This window comes from Musca autumnalis, unplaced genomic scaffold, assembly GCF_047663935.1.
Source record: "Musca autumnalis isolate F117 unplaced genomic scaffold, ASM4766393v1 scaffold_5, whole genome shotgun sequence".
NCBI classification, from domain to species: domain Eukaryota; kingdom Metazoa; phylum Arthropoda; class Insecta; order Diptera; family Muscidae; genus Musca; species Musca autumnalis.
The window spans coordinates 161,720,245-161,725,175 of NW_027412088.1; positions in this window are offsets into that span (position 1 = coordinate 161,720,245).

Consider the following 4,931-nt stretch of genomic DNA (forward strand, 5'->3'; position numbering starts at 1 on the left):
TTCTATCACACTGTGAAGTCAGAATATGGTTAATAAAACATGACTCAAAAAATTACACACAGTGTAATTGAGTGTATATCTTAGAGATAGCCAGTGCACAGTGGATGCGCCCAACGACAAAAATCAAAAAAATCATGTCGTCGTTTTTTAAATTTAAAGACTCAAATCGCTTCAAAACATTCCAAATTTTTCGAAACTCAACTTATTTTTTCCATTTTTCGCGGTTCTTAAGGAGAAAACGCCCCACAAACATGACTAATTTTGAAGAAAAAAGTGTATTTAAAAATTAGAGAAAATAGTTATATTCTAAGCTAATTTCTGAAACAAAGGGCTATTTTTAACGCCTTAACTTAAGTGGATCCATTTAGTAAATTGTCTAAGCTTCATTTTTCTAGTTATGAAAATTCCTCTAAATTGCAAGGGTTGCCAAATATTTTGGTTATAATATTGGTATAAATGAAATTATTTAAAAAAGATGTATGGATTTCGTTAAAGTTTTGGTCACTTTGCACAAATTCGCACAAATGGCCACTAGCACCACTTTGTAGCCTAGCGCATGCAGATTTCAAAACTATGTAGACTTTTTGCGGAAATTTGCGGTTTTGGCAGTTATGACCAAAACTTTAACTCCCTTTTTAGTTGCTGAATTTAAATTTTTTGAATTTTTAAAATTATTTTTATTAATCGAAGAACAAATTGATTTAAGCGTAACAGCAAAAAATGTCACTATGGAAAATAGCGGTATTAAACGCAAACGGGGAAGACCATGTACAGATTTTCTTCTATCCTCAAAAAGAACAAAACAACGTCGGGTTGCAGCTTTAAGAGAAACAGACGAAACAGAAAATGTTCCCGTACTGCAACGAATGAAGATTTAATTAATAGACTGCTGCTAAGTTCAGATCCCTTCGTGACTGAACAAAGAAAACTACCATCTAAAAAGACAACATCTCTTTCACAAGATGTATGTGATTTATTAGATGACGTGTAAAAAGTTTTAATATAAATAATTATTAAGGATGTATGTATGATATGTTTAAATATAATGAATACTTCATGTAACTAAATAAAAAATAATGATACTGTACAAAATATTATTGTAAAACAATTACTAATTCGTGGGCCTTTATTACAACATATTTTACAATGTTAAAACATTTCCATAAAACAGTTTTTGCGTTTGTTTGGGAATATTTTGGAGGTATTCACTTTAAAAAAAAATGTAGTTATTGGGGACACCCTAATGTTTGACCACGCCGGAACGCTGATCTATATTGAACAATTTAAGAAGGAATTTCCCACTCTGAAAACCAAAATTACATTATTACAGGAAATTCTGCTGGAAAAGTTGGTTAAATCCTAAAAAGCACAGAAAGTGGATGGTAACCCTATATGGAGGCTGTGGCCAAAAGTGAATCGATATCCATTTCCTGATAAGGTGATGTTCTCAACTCTGAATTCGCTATTAAAGCCTACTTCGTTTGAAAATTAGGTTAATATATTTTAACTACCTTAAATCGAGATAAAAGTCATATAGGGAGTATACCAAATCATGGACCAATACCGAAAATTTTTCGCGCGGAGGTTTACTATACAATTATAATTTTTTGTACGGGATTATGGCAAATTCGGTGGAAAATGTGTTGGTAACAGTAAAATACTTCAAATCCGTATGATGCGTTATATGGGAACCACGCGAAAACTTGGACCTAGGTCTACAATATTTTTGTTATAGTATTTGTAGGCCACTACGAGACTTTGATACAAATTTCAGCTCGATAGCTTATCTAGAAGTATTTTTGTCACACCTTCCCATGTAAGTGCCACCACTGTGCAGTGAGAGCAAGTGAATAAATTTCAAAAATGTGTTTTACATTGAAATGTATGCTCGCTTGCTCTCAGTAAGCGCCCACTTGTGCATGTCTTTGGTTTTTTGTGGCTTTTGGGTTTGTATTTATATTATATCTTAACAAATATTTGTTTTCACCCAATTATATGTTTGTTTGCAGGACCCAAACATATGTTATGTTTGGGACTGATTACAAACAAAAATATGTTTGCTGCAAAATATGTTTGGGACATATATTATAGAGGCCTTTTTTCCTCCGTGTAGAGCATTCCTTGGTATAGGGATCCCCTAACGCATCTTTTTGAAACAAAAACAACAGTGACATCCTTTACATGTCTGACTTCCTTTTGACTAATCAATGTTTTGAAAGTTTTGTTGTTTTGAAGGTTTTTTAGCTTTCGTTTGTTTCAAATCTATGTCAATGCCTTAACTGTTTCTACATTCAAAGAAATGTTTCGGAGCTCCATTGTAGAACGTAGTTCTTTGTGTCATCATCTGTAATGACGGTAATGATGATTCAGTAGATTTTTTATTACCATGGTTCGTTCCTTCCACTTAAGACTAGTACATCAAATAGTGTTTCCTGGAATAGTCGTTGTCGTTGGCTACTCTTTATTTTTTTGTCGGCAATAGTATAAAGTCACTCATTTACATACAAATACTTCCACACATGTGAACAACATGCACTAGTCTTTAGTTAGACTTTATCTCTTTCGTATCTTCTACTAGTTTTGCTGTTGTTGTTGGGTTTTTTGCCAGTACATCATTTCATTTTCCTTAAATGCGATAATTGGGTTAATGTTTTTTTGTTCAGTTCTTGCGAAAGCTCTACCACAATGGAAGCCAAAAAAGGATGCCGTAATCTTTTTTGTTTTGCCATTCATTCTTGGTTATGCAAACAATTTCAATATGAAGTGATTTGCAATGTGCATCTGCATTTCAAATCAAAATTGCAAGTCTGTAGAATTACCCAATTTTAGATATGGATTCCGTAATTGGAAGAAGAAGAAGTAGGTCATTGTAGAGAGTTTGTTTTTACAAGGTGGCAGTAAAGTTTTTAATTAGGGTTATGGATGAAGATTATTAATTGGATTTTTTGTAAACTAAATTTAAGTGTTACGCAAATAGGAGATGATTATTGATGGGCCACTTGAAATGGTTTCTAAGTGCGCAGGAGATATTTATCACTAAAATTTGTATTGAATTTTTCAAGTGCCAAATATGTTAATATTAGCAAAGATTTTTGTTTGGGTTTCCTGAAATTGCGACGGCTTCAATGTGAATAAGTGAAAAGCCTCTAAGTTCTGCCGGGCCGAAGGTTTTACACCCTCTACCATAAAATAGTCTTAACTGAAATGGAATAATGTGTTTCCTTTCCTGTCCACAATTTTAGGTGCAAACCTTTTTCAAACACAGCTACCCCAAACGAATAAATTATGTAATCTAATTTAAAAAAATGTATTCAATCAGGTTAATGTGGGGGCTACACCAAAGTGTGGACCCATCTTGACAATTTTGGGAGGAGAAGTTGTGTAACTGCAGGAACCCTCAAATGCCAAATTACGGATAGTTCCGTCAAACAATGTGGCTAAAAGCTTCAAAATACTGAAATTCGGGAGGTATCGTTATATGGGGACAATACATAAACCCATTGGCCTATGGTGACGCTTTTTGGTGGAGAAGCTTCGTGAGCACTGGGAACCTCAAATGTCAAATTAAAGATAGTTCGGTTAACAATTTTAGCTAAAACCCCAAACTATCGAAAATCGGGACATACCGTTATATGGGGGCCATACCAAAACATTGACCTATGTTGGCGATATTTAGTGAAGAAGTTTTATGACCACTGAGAACCTCAAATGTCAAATTACAGCTAGTTCGGTTAAAAATTGTAGCTAAAACCCTCAAAATACCGAAAATCGGTAGGTATCGTTAAATGGAGGCTATACCAAAACATGCACCTATGTTGACGATTTTTAGTGAAGAAGTTTGGTGACCACTGAGAACCTCAAATAAAATTTTAGCTGCAGCCCTCAAAAATTCCGATCGGAATCGGGATATACCTTTATACGGCGACTACATCAACACATGGACCTTTGTTGACGATTTTTGGTGGAGAAATGTTGTAACCACTATGAACCTCAAATGTCAAATTAGGTTAAACATTTTAGCTTAAATCCTCAAAGTACCGAAAATTGGGAGGTACCGTTATATGGAGGCTATATTAAGGTGTGGACCTATCTTGACAATTGATGGTGGAAATGTTTTACAACTGCAGGGAAACTCAAATTTCAAATTACGGGTAGTTACGCGAAACACTGTAGCTAAAACCTATGTTGACAATTTTTAATGAAGATTGACCAATAAGAACCTTAAATGTCACATTACAGCTAGTTTTCGTTAAAAATTTTAGTAAAAATACTCAAAATACCGAAAATCGGGCGATACCGTTATATGGGGGCTATACCAACACGTGGGTCCATATAGTCCATTTTCGAACTTGACCTACCTATGGCAAAAACAAACGGAAAAACAAACTTAATATACCCTCCATAGTATGGTGGAGGGTATAAAAAATTCAACCGTTTAATATTTAAGCCTTTGGAATGTGATATACTTATTAATTGCTCCACAAACATTCCAGAAGGGTCTTGTGAGACTTCTTTCATATCATCAGTGCATCCTGTTTCATATTAGCTCAATGATATGGGGCCTATAGTTTATTGCCGAGTCCGAGCGGATTGTCTTATATAGAAGACTAGCAGACCCCGGTCCGCGTTGCTGGCCCGTCGTAATGAGTTTTAATTCAAAAGTAGGTATTTTCTACCTCACTTCTTCGGTCCATTGTCAAACCGAGAAGGATTTTAAATTTATCAACAGATTTTGTCTGTAACCTTTCTTTTCTCTTACGGACTTTGTCGGATTTTTCGCCAATTTTTGCCTTTTAGGATTTATTATCGTCCATGTCACTGTCTTTATCCTAAAGCGATCTAATAATAAAAGTTAAAAAAATGATATACCTATATGATTTAGCTTTTAATGGCTGATGGACCGTTGAGCCTCACCATTTAAGTTTTGTAAA